The following is an 18899-nucleotide window of genomic DNA, read 5'->3' as shown; positions in this document are numbered from 1 at the left end:
GTCCAAAATGAGACTTGGAAGCTGCCTTCCAAAGCATTTTGAGCTCAGCCTATAGGCGGCGCTATAAATGCCACACATCTGTATCTCAAAGACCATTGGATGGAATTTCACCAAATTTGGTATGCATGCTCTAGGAGTGGCTATTAACTAATATCTTGAGTGCCATGTTCCTAGGTGAAAGTGGGCGTGGCATATTCGTCATTAACCCTCATAATTTGCGTTTTGTTCATTTATGACCAGCTGGAAGGACCTAGGGACATGAAACGCGATACATGGACAATAAATGACATCCAAATACTGCTCAAAACATTTGGTCCCAATCGGCCTTATGGGGGCGCTATAATTATCTCCAGATTTCTCCCAAAATGATCATGATCATAGAACTGTGATTGCTTAAACATTAAAATACCTATTGAAACTTTGAAATACGCATCAACAGGTAAAATTTCAATTTATGTTTTGATGTTCAAATGGAGTCTCTATGTGAAAGTATACCACAAATGTTATTGGCATGTAGGCGAGCTGAAAACCCGATTTCAAGAAATGTGTGACTTGGAAAGAGTATGTATTGCTTGGAGCTTTCAGGGACAGAGTGGGGAACGTCTTGCACTACGGCAGATGAGGGTCACGGTGGGTGGTGAGGGTCATGGTGGCTGGTTTGGGGCGGAACAGGTTAGAACCCGCAGATTGCCGCTCGCGGCTATATTTAGGCTTCTAACCCCGAAGGGGTAGAACCCTTCTAAGATTGTACCAGTTTATTATTATTATTATTATTAGGGTTCGAACCCCGAAGGGGTAGAACCCTTCTAAGATTGTACCGGTTTATTATTATTATTATTATTATTTTTTGTTGTCTGCCGCTTGAAGCTCAAATTCCCGTGAGCTGGAATGAGCCAGAAACCTGAAACTTGGCCCAATGATTGGAAATGATGTGCATCAACTTTTATTAAAATATGAACCCAGTTGGCCACATGGTGGCGCTGTAATTAAGGCTTAAAAATGACTTTTTTGGGAGGCCACGCCCCTCACAACATAAGTCCGAATGACTTGAAACTTGACACACAGGTCCAGCTCAATGTGCTCTACAAAAAAGCCTCAAGGACCATTAAGCTCCGCCTGACTAGATTTTTTGCTAATTTGCATAATTTGAAAAACAGTAACATGACATAAACTTTTACAATTTTGACTCCATCAACACCAAAGTTGGTACACGGCTTTGGAGGATGACAAGACACATTTCTATTACAAATGATCCAGATTGGTCAAAAAACATGGCCGCCACTGACCAATGAATGTTCGCTGTGGGCGGAGCTTAGAATTGATTGGCCATAACTCCCACATCCTTTGACCTATCATCACCAAACTTGGTGGGTAGGTCCACAATGAGACTTGGAAGCTGCCTACCAAAGCATTTTGAGCTCAGCCTATAGGGGGCGCTATAAATGCCACACATCTGTATCTCAAAGACCATTGGATGGAATTTCACCAAATTTGGTATGCATGCTCTAGGGGTGGCTATTAACTAATATCTTGAGTGCCATGTTGATCGGTGAAAGTGGGCGTGGCCTATTCGTCATTAACCGTCATAATTTGCGTTTTATTAATTTATGACCAGCTGGAAGGACCTAGGGACATGAAACGTGGTACACGGACTATAAATGACATCCAAATACTGCTCAAAAAATTTGGTCCCAATCGGCCTTATGGGGGCGCTATAACATAGAGTGTAAAGCTTGAAAGACTCTGCCCGCCGCACCACAAGTGCTATTGATTTTAAATTTTACACACACATCCTCCTGATAGTCCTCTACAAAAAAGCCTCAAGGACCATGAATGCCGTCCTTACAGATTTTTTGCTAATTTGCATAATTTGAAAAACAGTAACATGACATAAACTTTTACAATTTTGACTCCATCAACACCAAAGTTGGTACACGGCTTTGGGGGATGACAAGACACAGTTCTATTACAAATGAGCCAGATTGGTCAAAAAACATGGCCGCCACGGACCAATGAATCTTCGCTGTGGGCGGAGCTTAGAATTGATTGGCCATAACTCCCACACCCTTTGACCTATCATCACCAAACTTGGTGGGTCCGTCCACAATGAGACTTGGAAGCTGCCTACCAAAGCATTTTGAGCTCAGCCTATAGGGGCCGCGATAAATGCCAAACATCTGTATCTCAAAGACCATTGGATGGAATTTCACCAAATTTCATATGCATGCTCTAGGGGTGGCTATTAACGAATATCTTGAGTGCCATGTTGATAGGTGAAAGTGGGCGTGGCCTATTCGTCATTAACCATCATAATTTGCGTTTTATTAATTTATGACCAGCTGGAAGGACCTGGGGATATGAAACGTGGTACATGGACTATAAATGACATCCAAATACTGCTCAAAAAATTTGGTCCCAATCGGCCTTATGGGGGCGCTATAATTATCTCCAGATTTCTCCCAAAATTATCATGATCATGGAACTGTGATTGCTTAAACACTAAAATACCTATTGAAACTTTGAAATACGCATCAATAGGTAAAATTTCAATTTATGTTTTGATGTTCAAATGGAGTCTCTATGTGAAAGTATACCACAAATGTTATTAGCATGTAGGCGAGCTGAAAACCCGATTTCAAGAAATGTGTGACTTGGAAAGAGTATGTATTGCTTGGAGCTTTCAGGGACAGAGTGGGGAACGTCTTGCACTACGGCAGATGAGGGTCACGGTGGGTGGTGAGGGTCATGGTGGCTGGTTTGGGGCGGAACAGGTTAGAACCCGCAGATTGCCACTCGCGGCTATATTTTGTTAGAGTGTACCGTGCTCCTGGCCCGTATTCTGAATTTGTATCTGAATTCTCAGAGTTTTTATCCAGTTTAGTTCTTAAATCAGATAAAGTTATTATTGTAGGTGATTTTAACATTCATGTCGACATTGATAATGACTCCCTGGCTACCGCGTTTATCTCATTAGACTCCATTGGCTTCAGTCAGGGTGTACATGAACCCACTCAATGTTTTAACCATACCCTCGATCTAGTTCTGATGTATGGAATTGAAATTGATAATCTAAAAGTCTTTCCACAGAATCCCTCGCTATCGGATCATTATCTGATTACTTTTGATTTCTTTTTACTCGATTACACGCCACTCAGCAACAGTTACTATACTAGATGTTTATCAGATAGTGCTGTCGCAAAATTTAAGGAAAAGATTACTCCGTCATTAAATTCAATACCAAGTCCTTCAGTAACAGAGGTTTCCCGTACCGACTTTGATCATTTTGTCGATAGCGCCGGAGGCTCGCTGCGAACAACACTTGACTCTGTAGCTCCTCTTAAAAAGAAGTTAAAAAATCAAAGAAAGATCGATCCTTTGTATAACTCTCAAACCCGTAAGATAAAACAAATATTGCTAAAATTTGAAAGGAATTGGCGATTAAACAAACTGGACAAATCACGTTTAATCTGGACAGAAAGACTCTAAACTTATAATAGGGGACTCCGCAATGCCAGACCAAACTATTACTCAGCATTAATAGAAGACAATAAGAACAACCCCAGGTTTCTTTTCAGCACTGTAGCCAGGCTGACTGAGAGTCAAAACTCTATTGAGCCTTGTATTCCTTTAGCCCTTAGCAGTAATGATTTTATGAGCTTTTTTAATGACAAAATTCTAACTATTAGAGGCAAAATTCATGACCTCCTGTCCTCAGATAGTACCTATCTAACCTCAAACACAGCAGTAAAACCTAATATATATTTAGATTGCTTCTCCCCAATTTCTCTTCAAGAATTGACCGCAGTGATTTCTTCATCTAAATCATCAACGTGTCTCTTAGACCCCATCCCAACTAGGCTACTTAAGGAGGTCTTTCCTTTAGTTAACACTCATATATTAGATATGATCAATATATCCTTATTAACAGGCTATGTACCACAGTCTTTTAAGGTAGCTGTAATTAAACCTCTACTAAAAAAGCAAAATGGATCCAGAGGTGTTAGCCAACTATAGACCAATATCTAATCTTCCCTTTATGTCAAAGATCCTTGAGAAAGTAGTCGCAGACCAGCTGTGTGATTTTCTCCATGATAATAATTTATTTGAGGAATTTCAGTCAGGATTTAGAGTGCATCATAGCACTGAGACAGCACTAGTCAAAATTACAAATGCTTCATTGCTTCAGACAAAGGACTTGTCTCTGTACTTGTTTTATTAGATCTTAGTGCAGCGTTTGACACTACTGACCATCAAATTCTACTGCTGAGACTGGAACACTTAATTGGCCTAAAAGGTTCAGCACTAAGCTGGTTTAAATCTTATTTATCTGATCGTTTTCAGTTTGTTGACGTCCATAATGAATCATCCTCACGTACCAAAGTTTGTTTTGGAGTTCCGCAAGGTTCTGTGCTTGGACCAATCCTGTTTACTCTATATATGCTTCCTTTAGGTAACATCATTAGAAATCACTCTATAAATTTCCATTGTTATGCGGATGATACTCAGTTGTATTTATCGATGAAGCCAGAAGAAACTAATCAATTAACTAAACTCCATAACTGTCTCAAATACATAAAAACTTGGATGAGCACCAATTTCCTGATGTTAAATTCAGACAACACTGAAGTTATTGTTCTTGGCGCCAAACAACTCAGAGACTCTTTATCTGATGACACAGTTTCTCTAGATGGCATTGCTCTGGCCTCTAGCACTACCATAAGAAACCTCGGAGTGATATTTGATCAAGATTTGTCTTTTAATTCTCATTTAAAACAAACCTCACGGACTGCATTTTTTCATCTGCGTAATATTGCGAAAATTAGGCCTATCCTGACCCGAAAAGATGCAGAAAAATTGGTCCACGCTTTTGTTACCTCAAGGCTGGATTACTGTAACTCTCTATTATCAGGTAGCTCTAGTAAGTCCTTAAAAACTCTCCAGCTAATTCAGAATGCAGCAGCACATGTACTAACAGGAACTAAGAAACGAGATCATATTTCTCCTGTTTTAGCTTCTCTGCACTGGCTCCCTGTAAAATCCAGAATTGAATTTAAAATCCTACTGTTAACTTATAAAGCTCTAAATGGTCAAGCTCCGTCATATCTTAGAGAGCTCATAGTGCCATATTATCCCACCAGAACACTGCGCTCCGAGAACGCAGGGTTACTCGTGGTCCCTAAAGTCTCCAAAAGTAGATCAGGAGCCAGAGCCTTCAGCTATCAGGCTCCTCTCCTGTGGAATCATCTTCCTGCTACGGTCCGGGAGGCAGACACCGTCTCCACATTTAAGACTAGACTTAAGACTTTCCTCTTTGATAAAGCTTATAGTTAGGGCTGGCTCAGGCTTGCCCTGTACCAGCCCCTAGTTAGGCTGACTTAGGCCTAGTCTGCCGGAGGACCCCCCTATAATACACCAGGCCCCTTCTCTCCTTCTCTCTCTCTCTCTCTCTCTCTCTCTCTCTCTCTCTATCTCTCTCTCGTATTCTATTACTGAATCTTGCTAACTCGGCCATTCTGGATGTCACTAAGATTAACTCATATCGCAGTGGTGCCTGGACAGCGTGACGTGTGTGGTTGTGCTGCTGCCGTGGTCCTGCCAGATGCCTCCTGCTGCTGCTGCCATCATTAGTCATTAGTCATACTTCTACTGTTATTATACACATATGACTATTGTCACACATGTATACTGCCAGATATTAACACATACTTTCAACATATTGTACCGCAGTAGCCAGAACTATAACTATAATATTATTACTTTCAATAATGTTGTTGTAAGCTACTGTCATTACCTGCATCTCTCTCTCTCTCTCTCTCTCTGTGTCTCATTGTGTCATGTGGATTACTGTTAATTTGTTCTGCTGATCTGTTCTGTACGACATCTATTGCACGTCTGTCCGTCCTGGAAGAGGGATCCCTCCTCAGTTGCTCTTACTGAGGTTTCTACCGTTTTTTTTTTCCCCGTTAAAGGGTTTTTTTGGGGGAGTTTTTCCTTATCCGCTGCGAGGGTCATAAGGACAGAGGGATGTTGTATGCTGTAAAGCCCTGTGAGGCAAATTGTGATTTGTGATATTGGGCTTTTTAAATAAAATTGATTGATTGATTGAAATTGATGTCCAAAGCAACTAAACATTTATCATCCCAGTGATCGGCACATCTGGGTAATGCTGTCAAATATGTGGAAGCACGTTGGATGTGTATCCATTAAAAAACAGTCCTTGTCCTAGACCAAACTCTCTCTCTGTTGCTGTAGTATAGCTGACCAGGACAGATGGGTCTCTAAGATCCAGTATTTCATTTGCACTCCCTAGAGTGTGATTGACCTCAGCATAGGTTGCTAACAGCATAGAGCTAAAGGTTTCCAGGCAAAATTTGTGCTTGTTAACTATGGTTCCAAATTAGATGCATCAGTCTAGTTAAATCATCACAGTAGTTTTCCATTATATATGTCACACAGTTCATATCTTAAATGCATAAGCAACACACCTATATTCCATCAATACTTAGGTGTAAAGTACTGCCTAGTTTCCCTGTAAGTTTTGATGAAAGTACGCTGTAGATGTGAGAACAGCACTTACCATGTGGTTTCTGTGTAATTAAAAAATAAAAACATTTTATAACTCTTCATGACTCATTATTGTGTATTTTAAGATATATGTAGGTTATATTATTACATTTCTGTATTGTTTGTGTTTCGTCCTCAGATGGCACTACAAGACTTCTGGAGATGTGCACTTGAGAGAGGTAAGTTTGCTTTGTACTCCAGCCTGCCCATTAATTAGGCAGTTTGCAGAATATAGACCCATTTCTTGACATATTCATATTCAAACTCATTCAATGGAATGTAAACAAAACATAAATATTAAAACCCTGGAGTGTGGGTGAAATTGCCTGATGACACATAGGCTACATAAAAGTGACTGAAACAACTGCCATGAGCAAAGGGCAAAAGCATTTGTTTTTACTGCACTTCATACATATACAGATTCATATAAGGAAATCAAACCATAAGTTTTGGGAAATTACATAAGTGACGAGTTATACTCTAACTCCTGGGAAAGTATGTGCTAAGTGACCGTGAGGGATACGGGGAAGTATGTGCCAAGTGACCGCGCTGTTATACACTAACTTCCTGGAAAGTATGTGGTAAGTGACCGCAAGGGATACTCTAACTCCTAGGAAAGTATGTGGTAAGTGACCGGGAGGAATTATGGTCTAACTCCCAGGAAAGTACATGTAAGTTCCCGGGAGTTATACGCTAACTCCTGGGAAAGTGGGCAAGAGGTACACTCTAAAACGCGGGCTGACTTATGAAGTGTTTCCAGTTTTTCCTCTGATTACTGCCTTCCCAGCTTCCCATATTAAAAAAGGAGATAAATTTGGAGAGTCATTATCTTCAAGAAAGTTTGCCCACTCCCATCTCACCATTTTGTCAAAGTCTGGATCTTTAGGTAAAGAGATATTAAAGTGCCATGTTGGGGACCGTTTATGGATGGTTTCTATTTGCAGATTGAGTGATATTGGTACATGGTTGCTGATAATGATCGGGTGTATTTTTGTGGTAATTTTTTGTGAGATGGAGTAATTTAAGAAAAAAAAGTCAATTCTTGAAAATGAGCGATGCACAGGAGAGAAGAAAGTTTATTCCCTCTTCAATGGGTATTTGAGTCTCCAGCCATCACCACGCCCAAAATCATCCATATATTCCTGTATTACCTTAACCGATTGTGATTGCTTTGTGTGTACTGAGTTACTAGATCGGTCTAATGATGAATTTAGGACTGTGTTAAAGTCTCCTCCAATTATAGTTGTCGAGCTGTCTGATAGGTTACAGTAGATAGTAGAGAGAAGACTGTGTGAAAGAAGGCTGGATCATCATTACTAGGGGCATACAGATTAACGATTGTATATAATTTGTTAAAGACTGTTGCCTGAATAATGATGTAGCGGCCTTCTGGGTCTGTAACCGTGCTGTTTAAAGTAAATAGTAGTCTCTTGTGGACCATGATAGAGACACCTCTTTGTCTGCTGTTATAGCAGGATGAAAAAATTTGATTAAAATTTGGATCTTTAAAAGATTTTTCTTCTGACTTTAGTAAGTGGGTTTCTTGTAGGAGAAAAATATCTGTTTTCAATTTTGTGACAAAGTCCATCACTTTAATTTTTTTCGCCTGTGAGCGAATGCCATATACATTCCAGGATACCAAGTGGGATGCTCAAGTGGGAAACTGAAGTGAGTCATTACTTTGCATAATCCAGGCATGTCCAAACTCAGCCCCTGGGGCCAATTGTGGCCCATAAACTGATTTTAAATGGCCCCTGGCTTGTCTGTCAAAGTACACTATATGTAGTCCACCATACAATATTGGTTAATCAAGCAAGCTCACTCTGCATTTTTTCCATTTATCTCACAATGGCATCAAAGGTAGAAGGAACTAAAGTGGTTATAGTGGCTAAGGAGCAGTTAGCTAATTAATAGAAATGGCCACAGCAAAAAAGCATAAGTCAACAGAAGCCCAAGGAAAGCTGCTACAGCAGCAGTGGAAGGGTAATTGTTTTTTTGCCAAGACCTTTTTTAATAACTCTACAATGCAAGAAGCAGCTAGCACCCAGGTATTTTCATATAATCTAATCTGGCCCCCATTCAAAAAAGTTTAGATATAACTGAATGCTAGGGCTGTAACTTTGTGTATTCTAATGGGTCACGGTCTAGTGTACACAGCTGCAAAGAGAGTACAACATATTTAACTGATTGAAATGTGCTTGCTTTACAGAGTACAGAAGGAGAAGTATAGTGCTGTAACGGATGAGCTCACGTAATCACATGCAGCTAGAATAGATAATTATGACCATGCATGGCAGAAAGAACAGAATGTGTTGTATTCAGATAATTCTGTCCACTGGGGGTGGGGAAGTGTTGCTCTTGTCTTCTCAAAACAGGAAGGCCAGCCCCAACAACTCAGATCAACACGAGGCAGCTGTGTAAGAGAATGAGGAAGCAGGCAGCGAGCAACCAATGAGAAGACTGAACCACGCCCGTGCACAATGATACTCTGTTACGCCAAAATATACTGGGTCAGGGAGAGACAGGAGGTCAGACTTTGTGAACTGACACACCTTTGTTGTTGGTCAGGGACGTGAAGATCAGACCCAGAGCTCTGTAACTTTATTCCTTTACTGCTTAATAAACCTACTGATTGAGACAGAATATCTTCTCTATTGTCTTCATTAAAGAACGCGCAGGACCAGGCTCTCACATAGTCAACATTGAGTGATAGAGTGAGCCTAAATCCGACAGTATATACTAACAAAAGAGATGGCTGGATTATGAAGTGTGCACTGTTTGCCTGTCCTTAGTATGAAAGTACTGGGTAATTTCCCCAGAACTTACAGGGAAACTAGGCAGTACTTTACACCTAAGTATATACCAACAAAAGAGACCGGGCTGGATTATGAAGTTTGCACTGTTTGCCTGTCCTTAGTCTGTAGCGTGGCACTCAGATATTAACCCTTTAAAAACAGTTAGTTCAATGCTTCACAAGGTAACAATATTACCAGAAAATAATACAAAGACGAATCAAAGTGTCCCTGACAAAAAATAATAGAGTTCCACTAGTTGTCTTATTCAAGTTCAGTTTTGTTCCTTCTGTTATAAACTGTTCAGTTTAGTTTTAATCCTTTATTGTGACAAATGCACTTTTTAAGTCACAAGTCAAGTGGAAAAGGTTGTTGTAATACTACTACCACACTGGAGTGTGATGCTCAAGTGATGGAGATAGAAGAATGGAGGGGCTCCTGCAGATAATGGGTGATCTTGATCCAACTCCTTGGGTCAAGGCAGAGATCAGGTTCATGGGTGGCTCGCCATCTCTCTCGTCAGGTAGAATCTCAAATCCACATGTAATTTTCCATAGGATCTCAAAAACCTCACCTGTGTAGAAACAGAGCTATTACTATTTTGCATCATCAACTTCAATTGTTTTATGGCCATAATCAATATCACATAAATACATCACAGTAACACAAAGTGAGCAGATGAATAACTTTTAACTGTACAGTTTTTCTCATCCTGTCTTATCCTGTCTTTACATTTCACATCATGAATTATTAGCCTATTAATCCATAACTTGTGATTATTAAGCATATTAATCAGTTACAAATAATACGTATTTCCTTTGAACTACAAAGTTAATGTTTTTAACCATTTGTTTAACATTTTTCAACTTAACTATGAATAACAAACTCATGTATGCTATTAACACACATATTTCAAAACTGTGGGTTACACCAGCACACACATTGTGTTACGCTTGACTATTCATCGTTAATAACATCCATAACCAACTGTAATAGTGCAAATGTATACAGTACACTACTAACACAAATACAAACGGCAACGACCTCGAGGCAAAACTCTAAAAAAAACTCTACTTCTCTGTAAGTAGAAACAAAGGTGGTAAGCACAGTGACTGTGATTGACACCTTTGTTTCTACTTACAGAGAAGTAGAGTTTATTTCTTACAATATTCCCGTATCATCCCTCAGTTGTCTTCAAGTTGCTTGAATGTTTGTTTGTTTGTTTTTACCTGTCAATCTAACTTCATCGCTCTGGCATAGTCTTATTGATCAAACAAGGTGTCAATCACAGTCACTGTGCTTAGACCAGCTGTCATTGGTCAAACAGGGAGGTGCACACTTCCCATTGGTTTAAGGTAGAAAGTCCCACCTCTCAGCGAGGAGCTTGTACTCATAGGCGCAGGAATGACACGAGCAGACGACAAGGAGAAACAAGTGAAATTACACAATGTGTACGGTGTGAAATGTTGATGTAAACACAAAGGTAACACTCCGAGATACTTGCAGGAAACGTGAGGGAGGAACCGAGGACCTGCGTGACGGGAGTTTTACCACATTTATCAACGTCTTGGTGAGTAATGCCAACGCAGGTAGCGATGTTAGCTCGTGCTGCAGATGATATTGCCGCCGTGTAAAGTGTGTGCTTCCCTCCAACTGTTAAACCACACTAACTTGGCGTTGCGACCTACTCCTAACAGTAAAGTGCTACAGTTGTTTTGCCTCGAGGTCGTTGCTGTTTGTATTTGTGTTAGTAGTGTACTGTATACATTTGCACTATTACAGTTGGTTATGGATGTTATTAACGATGAATAGTCAAGCGTAACGCAGTGTGTGTACTGGTGTAGCCCACAGTTTCGAAATATGTGTGTTAATAACATACATGAGTTTGTTATTCAAAGTTAAGTTGAAAAATGTTAAACAAATGGTTAAAAACATTAACTTTGTAGTTCGAAGGAAATATGTATTATTTGTAATTGATTAATATGCTTAATAATCACAAGTTATGGATTAATAGGCTAATAATTCATGATGTGAAATGTAAAGACAGGATAAAGTATTCCATGCTGAGAAAAACTGTACAGTTAAAAGTTATTCATCTGCTCACTTTGTGTTACTGTGATGTATTTATGTGATATTGATTATGGCCATAAAACAATTGAAGTTGATGATGCAAAATAGTAATAGCTCTGTTTCTACACAGGTGAGGTTTTTGAGATTCTATGGAAAATTACATGTGGATTTGAGATTCTACCTGACGAGAGAGATGGCGAGCCACCCATGAACCTGATCTCTGCCTTGACCCAAGGAGTTGGATCAAGATCACCTGTTATCCACAGGAGCCCATCCATTCTTCCATCTCCATCACTTGAGCATCACACTTCAGTGTGGTAGTAGTATCACAACAACCTTTTCCACTTGACTTGTGACTTAAAAAGTGCATTTGTCACAATAAAGGATTAAAACTAAACTGAACAGTTTATAACAGAAGGAACAAAACTGAACTTGAATAAGACAACTGGTGGAACTCTGTTATTTTTTGTCAGGGACACTTTGATTCGTCTTTGTATTATTTTCTGGTAATATTGTTACCTTGTGAAGCATTGAACTAACTGTTTTTAAAGGGTTAACATCTGAGTGCCACGCTACAGACTAAGGACAGGCAAACAGTGCACACTTCATAATCCAGCCCGGTCTCTTTTGTTAGTATATACTTAGGTGTAAAGTACTGCCTAGTTTCCCTGTAAGTTTTGGTGAAATTACCAAGCACTTTCAGACTAAGGATGGGCAAACAGTGCAAACTTCATCATCCAGCCCAGTCTCTTTTGCTAGTATATACTTAGGTGTAAAGTACTGCCTAGTTTCCCTGTAGGCTTTGGTGAAAGTACGCTGTACATGTGAGAACAGCACCTACCATGTGGTTTCTGTGTAATTAAATAATAAAAACATTTTATAACTTTTCACGACTCATTATTGTGTATTTTAAGATATATGTAGGCTATATTATTACATTACTGTATTGTTTGTGTTTTGTCCTTGGATGGCACTACAAGACTTCCAGAGATGTGCACTTGAGAGGGGTAAGTTTGCTTTGTACTCCAGCCTGCCCGTTAATTAGGTAATTTGCAGAATATAGACCCATTTCTTGACATATTCATATTCAAACTCATTCAATGAAATGTAAACAAAACATAAATATTAAAACCCTGGAGTGTGGGTGAAATTGCCTGATGACACATGGCTACATAAAAGTGACAAAATCAACTGCCATGAGCAAAGGGCAAAAGCATTTGTTGCATTTCATACATATACAGATTCATATAAGGAAATTAAACCAGAAGTTTTGGGAAATTACATAACTGACGAGTTATACTCTAACTCCCGGGAAAGTATGTGCTAAGTGACCACAAGGGATACTCTAACTCCCGGGGAAGTATGTGCCAAGTGACCGCGTTGTTATACACTAACTCCCTAGAAAGTATGTGGTAAGTGACCGCAAGGGATACTCTAACTCCTGGGAAAGTATGTGGTAAGTAACCAGGAGGAATTATGGTCTAACTCCCGGGAAAGTACATCTAAGTTCCCAGGAGTTATACGCTAACTCCCGGGAAAGTGGGCGAGAGGTACACCCTAAAATGCGGGCTGACTTATGAAGTGTTACCAAAAAATTATATCATTCTCGTCTTACAAGAAGAAACAGGAATTGCAAGCAGAAAAAAGGGAAAAAATTAAACAACTAACACAGGAATATGCAAACAATCCAAGTGATCAAGTATGGAGCCAATTACAGTGTACAAAATCGCAACTGTACAGCAGCTAAGAGATAATAACTTTGAACACAGTAACAAATCAGGAAAATTTCTGGCTAATCAGCTCCAATATAGTAAAGAAAAATCTCTGATAGCAACAATCCATGGGCCGTCCGGCAATTACACACAATCTCCTCAGGAGATTAATCAGATTTTCTATACTTTCTACCATAACTTATATTCAACAGTAAATAATCCAAACCCAGAAGATATTCAGGCTTTTCTCAATAACCTAAATTTACCTCAATTATCCACTGAACACAGAAACATCTTAGATGCTCCCCTGACTATGAATGACCTAGAGAGCGCATTAGACAAAATGCCAACAGGTAAGGCTCCAGGACCAGACAGCTTTCCTGCTGAATTTATAAAACATTTCTGGACAATATTAGCACCACTTTTCTTCAGGACAGTGACAGAGATCAAAAAGAACGGAGGTATAAGACCTCACATGAATACAGCAGCAATCAAATTATTATCACGCAGAATCAATGTCGCTGCTCGTTCACGCTGCTCGTTGATGCTGCTCGTGCTGTGTTTAGTTGTGTTTGCTACCTGTTGCCTACCTGTGTGGGAAGCCCTGGCTGTTGTTTTGGGTAACACTGCAGATCTGCTTTGGTGTCCCCCGGTTTGATCTTGCCGGCTTGAGTCGCTATACTCTCCTTACAGGCCGGTGGCTCAGGGGAAGTTTGCACTTTCTTCTGTGCTGCTGGCTCTGGGAGCTGTACTGCTAACTCGCCGGCTAGCTGCTAGCCGCTCCTCTCCGCGGTCGACTTCACTGAGGTAAGTGCTAATTGTCTCATGTGTGGTTGATTTACCAGGTTGACGGTTGCTGGCTGTTGCTTGCTCGTGTGGCTTTGTTTGATCGGTGTCCCATAACTACATGCCAGGTTAACCCCTAGGAGGGTTGGGTGCTTCACAATGGCTCACCCGACTGCGTGTGTACGTGTATCTGTCTGATGAGTAAGCTGAGCTATACTAGCGTTGTAGCAGGTCGGTTTTGCTCACGCAACATTGTGTGTTTGTCTGAATAAGAACAGTAAACGCTTTTTCAGTGGAATCTCTTTTTGATTTGTGTGCATCTCTTCCGGGAGTCTGGTTTGTTTTTGCCACTTGGCGCTGTGATTGGTCGCTTTCGTCGACGTGACGTCATCAGACGCATCAGCTGGAGAAACTGCTGCTTGCAAACTCCGACAGACCAACAGAGTGCGACAAAATGCCACCAAAAGGATCCAAAGCGGAGAATAAACCGGACGAGGAGTACGTGTCACTCGCCCAGGTTAATGAGCTGCTCCATCAGCAAAAGGACATGTTCTCAACACTATTTCAACAACAACAAGACAATTTCAAAAGTTTTATCAAGATCATTATGGACTCAACAACTACCAGACTGGATTCTTTCTCAAGAGAGTTGCAAGACATAAAAACAAGCTTGCAATTTACACAGAAAGACATTGATGAAATCAAAACCGTTAACACTAAACAGTCTGAACTCTACAACTCAGTGCAGTCAGATGTGTTTAAAGTCTGTGAAAGTCTGCTGGCTACTGAAGATAAACTGGAGTATCTGGAGGGACAATCCAGAAGAAGCAACTTGGTGATTGATGGGATCGAGGAATCACCCGGGGAAACCTGGGCTGAGACGGAGGAGAAAATCAAGAGGGTCCTAGCCGAAAAGCTACAACTTCGGCAAGAGATCGAGATGGAGAGAGCCCATCGCTCAGGGAAACCTGGAGGCGATAGACCAAGGCCCATTGTTGTGAAGTTCCTCAGGTACAAGGACAAAACAACCATACTGCAACGCACCAAATCTCTTAAAGGAACCAAAATTTACATTAACGAGGACTACATTGAGTCAGTAAGAAGAAAGAGGAAGGAGCTGTTGCCTGAGTTGAGAGCTGCCAGAGCCAGAGAAGAAAAAACTACCTAGAAACATTAATCTCCGACCACTGTATGCTGAACCTTAAAACTCTCATATGACTATAAACACAACACATATACACATCCCGTAGCCAATCATATATTACAAAGGATTGATGAACTTGATCACCTGGAGATAAACACTCTTCAATACACTGAACACCAGCCACATGATATTGAAATAGACATTGATCCAGAAAACAATTTTTTCCTGAATGTCAACAACTGCCACTACTATACAGACGAACAGTTCAACAACACAGTTAATACTGAAAACAAACTTTCAATAATCCACTTTAACAGCAGAAGTTTATATGTCAATTTCTACAACATTAAAGATTATTTAAGTCACTTCACACGGCCATTCAACAGAATTGCAATATCTGAAACTTGGTTCAACAATGAAAAAGGCATGGACTGTGAAATTGAAGGATATGATTTGATTTGTATGAACAGAAAAAACAAAAACGGTGATGGTGTAGCCTTGTTTGTTGATATGACCTGCAATTATAAGGTGGTGGAAAAACTGTCAACAGTGGTGGATAATGTTCTTGAAAGTGTCACAATAGAAATATGTGTGGAAAAAAAGAAAAATCTCATTGTGAGTTGCATATACAGAATACCAGGATCTGATATTGATATATTTAAAAACTGGATGGAGGAACACTTTTCTAAAATGAGCCATAAAGTTATGTTTGTCTGCGGTGACTTCAGTATTGACTTACTAAATCCCAATAATAATATAAAGACAGAACAATTCATCAACACGCTGTACAGCATTGGTCTACATCCCAAAATCACCAAACCAAGCCGGATAACTTCTCATAGTGCTACATTAATTGACAATGTATTTACAAATGACATTGATAATGATACAGTAAGCAGACTATTAATAAATGACATCAGTGACCACCTTCCAGTTTTTACGGTATACAAGAGCAACTACACAAAAAAACAGCAGGACAATAAACCACATTACAGACGGGTTAGGACGGACGAGGCCATGATTGCTTTAAAAAATGATCTATTAGCTCAGAACTGGGAATCAGTGCATAATGAAGTGGATACTGACAAAGCTTATGATGAATTTTTAAGAATATTCAAACAGTTATATGATAAAAATTGTCCAATTAAATGTTACTACAGAAAACAAAAGTATAGAGATTCAGAGCACATAATTAATCTATATGCCGACGACATTTTACTTTATCTACAAGAACCAGAATAGTCTTTACATGAAGTATTTAATCTCATAACAAATTTTTCTAAACTTTCCGACTACTCCATCAACTGGTCCAAATCGACAATACTGCCAATAATGGAGAACTCTCAGAATTCTGCAGACCAAAAATTCTTTATCCCTGTGGGCAACATAAGATATCTTGGCATAAATATTTCACCCAAACTATCAGACCTGGTCCATCTGAACTGTGATGACCTGAAGCGCTGGAATAATCTTCCCATCTCCCTCCTGGGACGAATAGCCACAGTTAAAATTAATTCTACCCCAAATTAGCTATTTTTTTTCCATGATTCCATTCAAACCCACATCAAAATGGTTCCTGTCGTTAGATTCTGCAATTATAAAATTCTACTCAAACAACAAAACAGCAAAAATTAGCCTAAGCACCCTTCAGAAAAACAAATTGGAAGGGGGATTGGACGCTCCTAACTTTACACACTATTATTTAGCTAACCAGCTACAATACCTATCCAGATGGTTATATCCTAACGAAGACTACAGCTCCTGGCTCGAACTAGAACAGGCGGACTGCAACAACATAAAACTCTCTGACCTCCCGTTTATCACCACTACACTCAGACGTCATAACTGTTTTAAGAACCGAATGATTGCTTCCACCTTGTCAGCCTGGTGGAAAACACTAGAAATCACAAACTCTCAAATAGAACCTTGCTTGCTCTCTCCAATTTGGCACAACCCGGATTTTGAAATTAACAAAAGATCTCTCCATTTTAGCACATGGGAGATGAAGGGAGTAACTCATCTCCACCACTTTTTCCAAGACAATATACTTATGACATACACAAACTTATTTCAAACTTTTGAAATAAGAAATAGAAATTTTCTACAATATTTACAATTGATAAAAACAATCAAGAAGAGAATTCCAGCGCCTCAGGATACTGTGCAGCCACCAGAATTTGCCAAACATATTACAAAGCTTTCTCCAAGAAATAAAAATAACCTTTCTAAGACTTATAAATTACTGTCAGAGACCAGTTCTATACATTTACCAATTTTAAAATGGGAAAAGGAGCTGGGTGTATGACTGGACCCTGACTTCTGGACTCAGATATGCAAAAATACATTTAAGATGACAAGAAACACTAATATACAACTTATCCAATTTAAGGTACTCCACAGAACACACATCACCCAACAAAAGATGAATAGAATGGGCTTCAGTCAATCTTGACATATGCACTCAGTGTACTCAGAACACTGCAGACACCTACTTTCATGCCCTCTGGTTATGTTCACCCGTCCAGCACTTCTGGTCAACAGTCACTCAAAAACTCTCCTCCATTTTGGACTGCAGGATCCCATTATCTCCCAACCTGTGCTTAATTGGTAACCTGACGACAATTGACCTCCCAAACAGCCACTGCATTTCTCTTCTTGTAGCTCTTGCCATCGCCAAGAAAACAATCCTAGTCAATTGGAAAGATAAACAGACCCTCAACATCAACCATTTTCTGAATCTCCTTGCAGAACATATTTCGCTGGAGAAAATATCTGCTAGCCACAGAAACCAATTAACATACTTTACAGAAAAATGGTCACCATTCATCCACTCACTAAACGTGTCTGTATAGTGCCACTCAGCCTGTGAGCATATGCCACCTGTACATATAAATATTACAACTCAAGATAAACTGTTGTGTAATATGTAATGTGTTTCTGTTAATGATGTAACCCCTAATTCCTCTATCTCTCCTACCACAATATACTATATTACCACAGCGGTTCATCAGAATTCAAGGCCTTAAGCATGTGTTAGGTGCACCCTCTCTCCCTTGAATCCGGGCCTGCTCCCTGGCTCTGCGGGGGATCGCGGGGCCAGGCGGTTTCCCCTGGGGGGCGGGTGCGTCTGGACTGCTCGCCCTGTGTGCCTGGGGGTGGCGGGGTCTCCTTGTATTCCCTGGGCCTGGGGCGGCGTGGCCGGTCCCCCCTGGGGGGCTGTTTCCGCCCCTGGTGCGGGGAGGGTGGGCTCCTCCCACGTCCCCTCGTCATCCGTGCATCCTGGTGGTGTGCCTCGTCCTTCTGCTGGAGGTCGGTTTGCTGCAGGCAGTGCGACCCAGGTCGAGACCGTTGCAGGGGCCTGACGCTGCAGTTGCTTGGAAGACAGGGTTCGTGGGGGCCCGTTGAGTTTCCTTGGGGCCCAACTGGCCTGCTGTCCATGGGCTTTGGGGGCCTCGCGGCACCGGGGTCTGGTTGGCACCACCTTCTAGCCCCTCTCATCCAGCCCTCGGGCCAGGCCTACACTGGTCTGGCCTCCTAAACCACATTTAGTGCACTTACCACACATTTCACACTTTTAACGCACCACATACCTTCACTCTTTGAGGTGCAGACCACTGATGGACTGGGGGGCTTCACGTTGGGGCAGGCTATTGGACAGTGGTGTCCTGTAACCCTCCATGCTGCCCCCCAACCCATCCTTATCTGTCCTCCAATTTTAAAGCACCACACACACCTACATCTTGGGGGACAGATGGGAACAGGTTATAGGTGCCTTATGGCTGCACAGGCTGCAGGACAGCAGTGTGCTGTAGCCATCAGCCTTGCCCCCAT

At 40.7% G+C, this 18899-nt stretch overlaps 1 protein-coding gene across 1 annotated transcript in view; it reads right to left on the bottom strand.

Moving 5' to 3' along the window:
* LOC125882999 (putative ferric-chelate reductase 1) overlaps window positions 1–18899 on the bottom strand; it is a 333018-nt gene that overhangs the window by 252794 nt on the left and 61325 nt on the right. The gene's annotated exons all lie outside the window — the stretch shown is intronic.

Source organism: Epinephelus fuscoguttatus, linkage group LG22 (assembly GCF_011397635.1).
Source record: "Epinephelus fuscoguttatus linkage group LG22, E.fuscoguttatus.final_Chr_v1".
NCBI lineage: Eukaryota > Metazoa > Chordata > Actinopteri > Perciformes > Serranidae > Epinephelus > Epinephelus fuscoguttatus.
Note: the sequence above shows the minus strand (reverse complement) of the source record. Positions and strands in the feature narration are given on the sequence as shown.